The sequence below is a fragment of the Thunnus thynnus genome, chromosome 10 (genome assembly GCF_963924715.1).
Source record: "Thunnus thynnus chromosome 10, fThuThy2.1, whole genome shotgun sequence".
Lineage (NCBI taxonomy): Eukaryota > Metazoa > Chordata > Actinopteri > Scombriformes > Scombridae > Thunnus > Thunnus thynnus.
In genome coordinates, this window is record NC_089526.1 from 3,386,421 (window position 1) to 3,397,979 (window position 11,559).

Genomic DNA, 11,559 nt, shown 5'->3' on the forward strand with positions numbered 1-11,559 from the left:
AACTTCGTTGTTACTTATTATCTGTTTGCTTATTGTGTAAAAAACAGATATTTATTACAAAATTGCACACATACATACATGCACATTCACTTTGTTGACTGGAAAATCATTGCCAGTTAACATAATCTAGGCAGTAATTAGCTTTTCCTCCAAAATTTATTAAGCAATACCATTTAGTAAACATAATTTGGAGTAGACAGGGTTAACCTAGAAGTTATGCTGCTGTATGCTGATGTTGCAAAATTACAAATATGTTTTCTTTAAACCTCATTTTGAAAACTTTAACCCCTTAACCACTGCTTTAAAAACCCACTGACTGTATGTCTGATATAAATCTACACTGATTTCTGAGTGAAGCTTTGTTTTTATTTTAATGTTGTGCTGATAGTTGTCCATGGTTTGTCTCCCTCCAATCAGTTTTTAAACGTTTTTAATTTTTCACTAAGACACATCTTGTGTTGTGCTTATGTTAAACACGTGTCATGTGACTCTCCATCTGTTAGTGATATTATGCTGATGGTTGTCAGGTTAGACCGTCCAATCAGTGTGACGTGTCATGTGACTGTCTCCATTGTTTGAAAAGAAATTTGATGTCACATTTTCATGGTACATTGATGATTGCGAGAGATGTGTGACATGTGACTCTCTCTAGTCTCCCAGCAGGTATGCAAGCTCTTCCCTGATTGGCTGCTCAGACACCCTGCCCTGCCAGGTGTTATGATATGATATTTGATCAGTGCTTCATTCTAAGAAAACTGCTCATAGCCCATAGTACTTTAACGTTGTTTACCTTTATCTTTAAGTCCAAAATTATTGTTTTATTTTTTGTTATATGAAATCATTTAAGTTTGAACAGAACAGCTGCACATAAACACGTCTAGACAAAAAGAGCATTTGACCTGATGTCGTAAACGTGGAGCGATTTACAGATGACCCTGAGGCTCTTCAACCAATCACTTACCAGTTGAGTCAGTTCTGTAACACATAGTCACACAGTGATAGTCACACAAGTAGATATAGATCTGAGAGACTGGAGAGAGATAAGTCAACATTCCTATACCTGTCTCTCTCTGTTTACCCTGCAGCTCTTTTTCTACCAAATACCACATCACAGAACCTCAAAACAACACAAGAACAAAGACAGTAAGACAGTGTGAGTGAATGTATACAGAACCTGCAACTTCTCTTGAACAACAAGGATTCCTTTAATCCAGCCTTCTGGGGACAAATACTGTACACATGCAGATACACTGATATCTCAGCACAAATCCCCACCTTAATGAGCCGTTTATCCCATAAATCTGATTTTCTAATGTGATTTCTTGCCACATAGTGTGTACTGTATTTCTGCCAGACAGGTGATATGATTCAGTTTCTTACCAGAGCGCTTCACTTATGGTAACATATTGAAAGAGCATAAAACAAACTACTGTGCTAGCAGCTAAAAAAATGACAAATTCCTGAACCAGGTTTGACATTGAAATATGTGAAATTGGTGCATTTGCAGATATTTCTTTACTGTCTCTTTGGAAAATGTAATGAATCCACATGACTTGCTTGACAGATGTTTTTGCATTGCTCACATACTCCCTATGAATTGACCGTGCAGCCCCCCCCTCCAAAATGCACCCACAGTATAATAGTCCTACTATGCATTAGCAAAGTGTGAAGTACCTGTAAGGCTTCCTAATGTATGTTATCCCAGTGTTATATAAGAGGCAAGTTTGGTCTTGTGTTTATCTCGTTTCATCTGGTGCCAGGCCTCTTATAGCCTCCATGGTGTTACTATTGATGCCCTCCCATCTCTGTGAGCCCGGTCTGATTGGGAGATTGTGTTATCAGTGGGGCCCAGGAGACAGCCTGCTGTACTGATGGAGTGACAAGAAGCATCCACTTCCATGACAAAAAAAAATCTGTGGCACGCACTGCATACAAAACCTTACTTCACTGAAAATATGTAGATATTATAGGTGCAGTGTACATTAAAAGTATTAATGCAGCATAATTTCCCCCCGTCAGAGATATTTTATGTAAGATGAACTTAAGACGTACATAAGAAGTACTTTAATGTTTTAACTGCCTTGTATACTGTAGTGTTGGGCAGTTTAATCTCAACAAATCCTAGAAATTAAATGATGAAATTTGACCATAGGAGCATTTCCTAATCTGGCGCCCTTATCGGCAGTCATCGGCAGGATGACATCATTTGTCTGTGCTTTCCGAAACCGTTGCACATCACTGTTAAAAGATAATGATGTGACAACGCTGTGGTTGAGGTCTGGTTAGGTTTAGGCACAAAAAACCACTTGGTTAGCTTTATAGTCCACTCAATCTAACTCAAAAAACGGCCCAACCCAGGAGAAATTGCAATAGTAATGTTTTATAGTTTTTATTGGTCCTAATACCCTCCTACATCATATGTTAAAAATACACCTTTGCAGATTTAGTGGAACATACTTTTTCAAGGTCAAAGGTAATTTTTCAACATTTTAAAGTGACGTGGTCTAGGTAAAATGGTGTTAATATTGGAGGGTCTTTGTACACCTATCCAACATATTTATTTACCATGGGTCAGACCACAGATTGACTGGACTATTAGGGAAAGGTCATGGTTTGGGTCACTATGTTAAGGTTAGAGAAACATGTGGTGTAGGTTAGAGTTAACGTTTGGTCGCCTTCGTCATCATGTCTACAATAATAACTACAGGGTTTAGGTTAGGGGACGATCTCAGTGTTTTAAAATCTGTCCCGACTTGTGGTTGGAAATGTGACACTTGCAGTTAAAAATGGAAAATGAATGAATGAGGAAATTTGTCAACATATACAGTATATACGTCATCAACTGTGCCACTGCTCCGGGTCATAATTACTACAGCCGCTGTCACTCAAACGTAACTGTATGTCGACAATCAAGGACAGGCAACTCACAGCACTCGGTTAAAATTATGATCTTGGTTTAATATTGAAAAAGGCTAAAGTTACTTGAAGCACCAGATGTACATTATTTACTTTATTAACATTTGAACAAAGCCAAGATCCTTTCCTATTCTTAACTAAAGTGCATAAAGCTAATCATACACAGGACTCAGGATATAAATGCCAGTCTCAGATGTCAAAATTCCTGGACTTCGTACATCACCAAAAATGTACAACATCCATGCGAAGAAATGTTGCTGCTGAACAATGTGCAGGTAGATGTAACATTTCTGTGAAAACATATTTTACAAGACAAAAAGGTAAATAAATGTTATTTCTGGAAGACAGAGTTTATTAAGCTGATCATATTTTTGTATAGAAAATTGTAATCTGCAAAGTACAGCAGTCAGATAAATGGAGCTTAGCGTAAATTCAGAGAGTAAGATTATCTGTCACCATTCATTCATTCCCATTCCTCTCTCTCCCCTGCTGATTAGGGATTCCTAGTTATCAAATCAGATTCTGCCACGATCTCTATCTGCCAATCAGGTCTTAGCTGTAAAACTTTGATTCTGTTCTCTTCTCTGTCACTGTCAGCTATCATTTCAGTGCAATCGTTCATCCACCTCCATGTCTGTGATCCAGAAGCTAGCTCCTCTTCTCATCATTCAAGATCTCCCCATTCTCCTCCACTTCATCACTTCAGCATCCGGTCTGAGTTCACCAGAAGTCCTTACACCACCGAGATCTCAGCACCACTTTGTTCATCACCACCACCAGGGTCTAGACTCCATCGGGGGGATATCTTGTTCTACTCTCGCCTTCACCTCCCCTTTTATCTATGATGATATCACGATGGGGTCTAATCGACAAAGACTTCTCACTTTCATCTATCATGCATGTTCAATAAATAATATTCACTTACAAAAACTGAGTCTCTCCTGATTGAAATGTCGTTGAGAAGATCTTTAAAGTAGCACAAAAAGGAAATAGTCAAGTAAAGTACAAGTACCTCAAATTTGTAGCTACTTAGTGACTTTCCACCATTGCTAAAACTACTTATTGTTTAGGATTGATTTGTGAGATTTAAATTGGCTAGGAGCTGGAAAAGATGTCTTTCATGGCTAGGCGGGGTGAAGAGTGCATGTCTTTAAAAATAAAACCACACATCTTGCACAATGCAGTCATTCACGCTCTTTAATTAGTGTTGAATAAGAACTGTTACAGGTTGTTGTTGTCACTCTGAGGAACACCTGTTGTGTTAGCGGCAGGTGTTTTGGTCCTGTGACGCCAATAAATACATTGGATTATCACAATCATTACATTTCTCCATGTCCCCCCAACATGCTTTTTATACAACTGTGACAATGGATGTTGTGTCAGTAGTATTGGCAAGCTTTGGCTGCTCTCAGTTAGCTGTGTGGCTTAATCCAATGTAACATAAACAATGAAAGTTGTTAGACCATGGACAATCTAATCTAAATAAACCGCTTAAATTTTATGCAGTTTTGTTTTGATTTTGGAGGGACTACATATCTCTTCTGGCCTGGGAACACCTTGGGATCCCTGAGGAGGAGCTGGAGCTGGATGGATGGACCATCATATTGATATAAATGTATATTTTCAACTCAGAAAAAAGGAAACCTTTTTGGGAAGCCCTTTTCACTGTTTTCCAATGATTCCTATATATTTCAGCTTCATCAATGTTAAAACTATTATTGCGGTCCATATTTCTTATTGTTAACCTTGACCTAGCTCTTCCTTTTGTGACGTCACGTTCGATATCTCTTCTTGAGCATTATATGAAAATAGCCTTAAAAATGAATCCAGAAGTCACTGCAGTGTATATAGTTAGATTTTTTTGAAAATCATTTCCCGATATTAATTCACTAGCGTCGCCAACCTGCAATTTGCTCTTTAAGGTGTTCTGTTAATTTTTGTGCACAAATTATGGGCTGGAATTCCTAATTAGTGCACAATAAGTTCCAAGTCTTCTCAAAATAAAAACTGCAGGGTTATTGAAAAATATTCCTGGAAGATTTATTGGAAATTTGAACTTGTAATAACAATTATTTTGCTATTAAATCAGATAAATTATCACATATTTTTACATACGTCAATCTGCAAACTTGTAGCTCGGTGTCACTGATACTAAACAATTACACGTGGTACAGAGACAAAAGTATTGCAACATATACGGTGGAATTGAAAGTATTTGGGGAACGAACAGTTAATCATTATCTGCAATCTGACATGAATGTCAATGACAGGGGCGCTTTGTTTTTTTTTACCAGCACGAGACTCACACAAGACTTCAAATGTCTGCCACGAGTTTATTCAGCTGAGTTCTGGAATGACATCGACTCTTGGCATCTCTCTGGCATTCAACAAAAAAAAACTATAATCCCTGTAATCAGACTAGTCCATCACACATTCTAGTCATGGGATTAGGAAATATACTAAATAAACTTTCAGGACTGTATAGAGGAATATGTATGGATGAACTATGGAGCCTAATTGTTATAAAGCAAATAAACATCTGATATTTAAAAGCTGGGTCTCTGGGCAGCACAGTGATACAGTGATCTAAATTGCCTGCAGGTATGAATGTGAGTGTGAATGGTTGTCTGTCTCTATACTATAGGTTAGCCCTGTGATTGACTGGCGACCAGTATCCTGCCTCTCGCCCAGTGTCAGCTGAGATTGACTCCAGCTCCCCCACGACCCTCTAGAGGATAAGCAGTAAAGAAAATGGTTGGGTGGAACTTGGGCCTTATTTTTTTAGTTTCCTTCATTTCTATCAGTTATAGTAACTGCTGCTCCCTGAAAAAAGAGGGATTCATAAAGGTCACTGAAAAAACATTTTCAATGGAAGACATGAAAGTTGAAAATTTCAGTGGTGTGTGAACATGGGTGTGCACCATTAGAAAGTCCAAGGGTTAGAAAATGCAAGCTCTTATTACATATCATGGTAGATTAATAATTTTTAAGTAAATAAGAGTTTTAGCAGAAGGAAAATGAAAATGGGAAACAACCAATTGATCAAGATGCAAAATATTTTAATTTTTTGGAAAATTTAATGTCAAACTAATTTGCAGATTCCATTATTTAGGCACATTTAGCCCTTTTTTTGACACAAACTTTGTGTAATTTTCGACAGAACTTGCTCAAGTCACAATTTGCTTAAAAAAATGGCTATATATAGGCTAAAGAAAAAGTATTTGCAATGACAACATTATATTTAACCTTTACATCCCCCAAACCACAAACCATATTCATCCCATATTGAAATAAGAGATAGAAGAGACCATTAATTCCTTTTAGTTTTACAATCTCAATGCACATTTCTGACCCAACTAAGGCTCAGATTGTCTCAACATGGTTCTTATATCTCCAGAACACGAACACTCTCCTGTGTTCATTCAGAAACAGATATTTATGGTATATGTTGATATATATTGTAGACATACAAGCAAAAAAATCCAAATAAATCATTTTTGGACTTTTTCGTAGAGAAAGCACAGCCTTTCTGAGCAACCAAACGTATTTGGAAAATGACAGTATGTGGCATGTCTGACTAAGACATGTATGGAAAAGCCTGCAAATCAGAGGAGTAAAAACTAAGCAAAGGGAGGTGAGGAGAGTTGAGTTTACTTTTACTCTACCTACAGTATTTGTTGATCATTTTATATCATTATTTTAAAATTCCAATTTATTTATTGATGGCTTTATTGAATGTATACATACATTCTTATTTATTATCTCTTTTTATAGTCAGTTTTAATAATGGCATCTATTTAATATTGGATTAATTAATTCATTTGCAAAGTTGTTTTTAATAAATTTAAATTTATATATCTTAAAATATAAATAAATGAACTGTTTTCAAGGTCACAGCAGCCTTAATGTGGAGACAAACTTTATCCAATTGTTCATTTCTGTTTTAATTATTTTTATTTAAATGTTTGCTTCAGATTTCATTTGTTGACACTACTGCCAGTTTCCCATTTCAGCTCCATGATGGTGCCATCGTCGTTTAAGCCTCTACTGTGTTTTCTAACGAGACTTCAATCAATCAACGCACTGATACACAATTAACTAAAAGGTCAGGTGTCACGGTCTTATACTGTTGTCCATCAGCCTCTCCTGCAAGACTGCACAGGTACATTTCCTGTGTCACACTGAGCAGCAATGGTTGTTTGAAACTACACCTGCAGACTTTTACGTGACCAGTTTCAAGTGACTCATTGTGTGAACTTGAGTTTGGCTCAAAGGCTTGTTGATTTATGTGAAACCTGTAACTCTAACTGCTGAGATGAAGTGATGAGGAACAAGAGTGTTTCGGGAGAAAAGACAAGATGGGACTTGTCTGTATGTTGGTCCTTATAGCTTGAAGTTGAGGTTTAAAGTTCCTCTACAGTTATCAATCCAAAAAAAGTGACAAACGATAATGAATTTCTTCTGAAAACAAGACTACTCTTGCATGATTCGACCCTTGTCCTTAAGAGAAAAATAAATGAATTAAATTCTTCAGTTCCTACTATGATTGGAACAGATCACTATTCCTCACTGACAGACTCTTTTTCATAAGTGGCAACACGCTGATACTAAATTTCAATCTCTGGATTTAAACTTTATGGAAATCCTTTATTTAAAACATGCTACAGTGCTGACATTTATGCAGAAAAATGTATTGAATTTTTTAAAAACCAACTGACAGTATGACTTCTCGTAGCTTCTGGTCCTTGCTAAGTGCACAGTCAATTAATCTGATAAATTCATCATTTCACTTAAACAAGAAAAACATAATAAAAATAATAAACATGAAACAAAATTAATGAATAATACCACATTTCCATTTTAGTATTTTTTCTTGCATTGATAGATTTTATTACATTCTGAAAACTTGTGGACTGTGACACACTGGGTACAAATATCGTCTTGATCTCTTTCCAGTTAGATTTTATCCTACACAGCCCTTAATGGTTCCAATTGTGTGACCAAAATTTTATTACATTTTGGTAGAAAAACAAGTTAAAAAATCATGTACACAGAGACACTGTGATATCCTCAATCCTTAGGGGACTGATTAAAGCACACAGTGCTAATACAATTCCTAAAAAAGTAGACAAAAAACCCTATCAAACAAACAAACAAAAGAATAATGCCTTTCGATGGCCGAGAACCCAGCCGCCATAATGATGAAGTGAATATGAGCTTCTCTTGAGAGTCGATTAATCAATATAGCAACCCAATCACCAGAACAAAACGTTGGCATTGAACGTTTCTGCAAACCACAGAAACGTTTCAACACATGTAATACATATCATGTCAACATTTCCACAAACGTAGCATATAGTATATAGTGACCTGGCTCTCATTCCAGGTCACAGTGACCTGGCTTTTATTCTCCTACAATGGTGTGACAACGCTGTGGTTAAGGTCTGGTTAGGTTTAGGCACAAAGACCTCCATTTCTCAATACTTATTCTACCTATTCTGTCTGTGGCTCTCAGCCCCAACCGTTGGTTCCTACTGAAGCTGTTAATCATTAAAAATGGCTCACCAATATACAGTTTCATCTCTAAAAAAGGCTCAGTAATTTCCTAAAACAGCTGAGTTATGTAGTTTTCAGCAAACAGTTCTCAAACAGGAGGAAATAGTGCATTTGTTGGGGACTATTTTCAGTGGTGGATGAATCCACATTTGTGGCTCTTGTGAGTATTTCTGACAGCAGGATGGTGTGCGTGTATGTTTCCATTACTGGTTTTGGTCTTTTCATGGGATTTCTTGACAACAAGAAAAATGTAGAATACATATGTTACTTCATCCTTTGTTTAAAAAATAAAGTATAGGCTCAGAGTTTGTCTGTCAGGGAGCCGGGCTGACAGGATGCTGAGCAGACACAGTGGCATTTTCTGTCGCTGCAGAGTTCGTGGCTTCTCTTTCGTCGCCTGTGGTCTCTAGTGGTAATAGTTTAAATTCCCCAGAATCACAACAACATTCCTGTAAGTTCCTTCACCTTTCTGAAGAAAAGGCAGTCTCCGGTGATGGAGGCCGCTGATAGAGGTGTGAGTGACATCTCTTATCAACTTTACAGTCAGAGGAAGAGGAGGAGGCAAACAATACGCACTGTATCCCTCAGCCTATAACTCCACCCACAGCCTGTACGGACTGTCTACTCCTAATCAGCCTGGTTCTCTCCTTAAAGGCACCTCTATGTCTGCAGCCTTGCTCTACTGTCACTGTGAATGACAGTAAATGGTTTATGCTGTTGTGGTTTCCACAGCAAGTTGAGTAAATAGTTCACTGTTGCCAGCAAATAATATGTAAAGGATACCGCTTTTCATCATCTTTTCATTATTAGCAAAACCTCTGAAAAGATCTAAACGAACAGTGAACTGATCCTACTAATGACTGCTAGTAACAAGCATTGCCTGTGAAGGCTTATGTGCCATAAAACTCAATTGTCTTCTACTAAACCTTAAAAACACAAAAGAGCCATATTACTGTATTGGGTGTCATATTTCTTGATGATGACATTTGAGTTTTAGTTGCAGGCACCCTGTTCTTGTCTGTTTTGCCGTGAAAACTACAAAACAAGCTGCAGTTGTTGCTATTAGAAATATAAAATGACTTCTTGTGCATCACATGATAGTTCCCAAGGAGACTGTCCTCCCAAGAAAAACAAGACAATAGGTTATAACGTCAGTCGGCCAAAAACGACATATATTTACGTTTGAGTGACAGATGCCATCTAGCAGCGGTAGTAACTCTGACCCTGAGTAGTGCTGCAGTTCAGATGACATATAGATAAGTTGACAAACTTCCTCATTCAGAGGAGGAGGTGTGGATGGAGGCATTAACCCAACAGTGGATGTACCTAACCTTAATCCCATGGATATTATTGTTGTCTAATTTAAAGGAAATATTAACTTAAACCCACACCACATATTTCTCTAACCTTAACAAACTGCCTAAACCTAACGAGACCTTAACCACAGTGTTATTACATCACAAAAAAGCACAGACAAATGATGTTCTGCCGATTACTGCTGATAGGGGCGCCAGATTAGAAAACACTTCTGGGGTGAACATCAAACGACAAGTTTAGTCGTTTAATTTGTGGACTTGTGACACACTGACTGCAGCCAAATAGTGATTAATCAGGCATTTACACACAAGAAATTTCCTTGGCAATCTTCTTGGCATGAATTTGACATTGCTAGCTAAAATCATATTGTCCAACACTAGTCGTGTAGTGTTAGTTGTCGAGTAGCTGAAATGGTCGATAGTTGGTGATATCCATAACAGAAATGAGCAAAAGACACATTTGTTTCTATCAAAACGTAATAGATTATTAATCATAACTGATATACCCTGATATAGACCCATAATACCTTGCATGAATTATAGCGATATGCTATAGGTGTCTTTTTTTCTTTTTGGGGACCACAGCCTGTCACACCTTAAACAAGATGATCCTTAAAAGGGACATATTCTGCGCATTTCCTGGTCTATATCTTTATTCTGGGGCTCTACTGGAATACTTTGCATGATTTACAGTACAAAAAACTCCTTATTTAACTCATACTGACCCTTTATACAGCCCCTCAGTTCAGCCTCTGTCTGAAACAGGCCGTTTTAGCTCCTGTCTCTTTAAGGCCCGCCTTCTGATGAACCCACTCTGTTCTGATTGGTTAGCTTCCGGAAGCTGCGTCTCAGCCAACCTCTGGGATCTCGGGATGCTACGTCAACAAACTATAGTAGTAGGATTTCACTTCTTTTTCTCATTCTTTACCCGCAATGTCAACTTCTCAAGTACATCTGCACATGCTCGAGCCAACCACATGTATGTGAGTGGACAACGCAAGGAAAAACCTTAGCAACAACCTTAGCAACAAAGGCTACAGAACAGACGGCAGTTTATGGGCATGTGCAACAAGCTGAAGGTAGAAAAAAAGTTGCAAACAAAGCGTTAAAGAGCAGATTGCAGGTTGGAGACCCCAGTGAATCAATGTGTGGGAAAATGATGTAGGAACTGAATTTTCATTGAAATACGCATATATATATATATACTACAGTGACCTCTGGAGTTGTTTTTGTGAGAGAATTTTACTTCCACATTTGAGAGCAGATTGAAACCCTGGTCTTTAACTTGCAGGGCGCATTTCTACATATGTTAAACTCAAGCTTTGGAACTTTGACCATGTTTAGCATCCAACATCATAACCTTACATAATAACAGAAAATCACAAAAAAGTATAATATGTCCCCTTTAATGTGATCATACCTCTGCCTTCCACTATTTAGGGAGGGAATACGCTCATTCACTTTATACCACTCTCATGTCTGTACGCTAAATACGAATCTGTCTATGGTAACTACTGTAACAGCACCTCATATATATGGACCTTAATATTATTCTACTTAGTGGACAAACATGAGAGAGGTATCTTCCCATGTAACTCTTGGTAAGAAAGTGAATAAACGTATTTTCCAAAAATATCAAACTTTTCCTCGTGTGACAGGCTGTGTTCCCACGTCATTTATTTCCCAACAATCTCTAAGGAAAGGGTAGATACAAGTTAATTAAGGAATAACTGGAAGTCATACCCATAACTCACACATGGTATCATGGGGC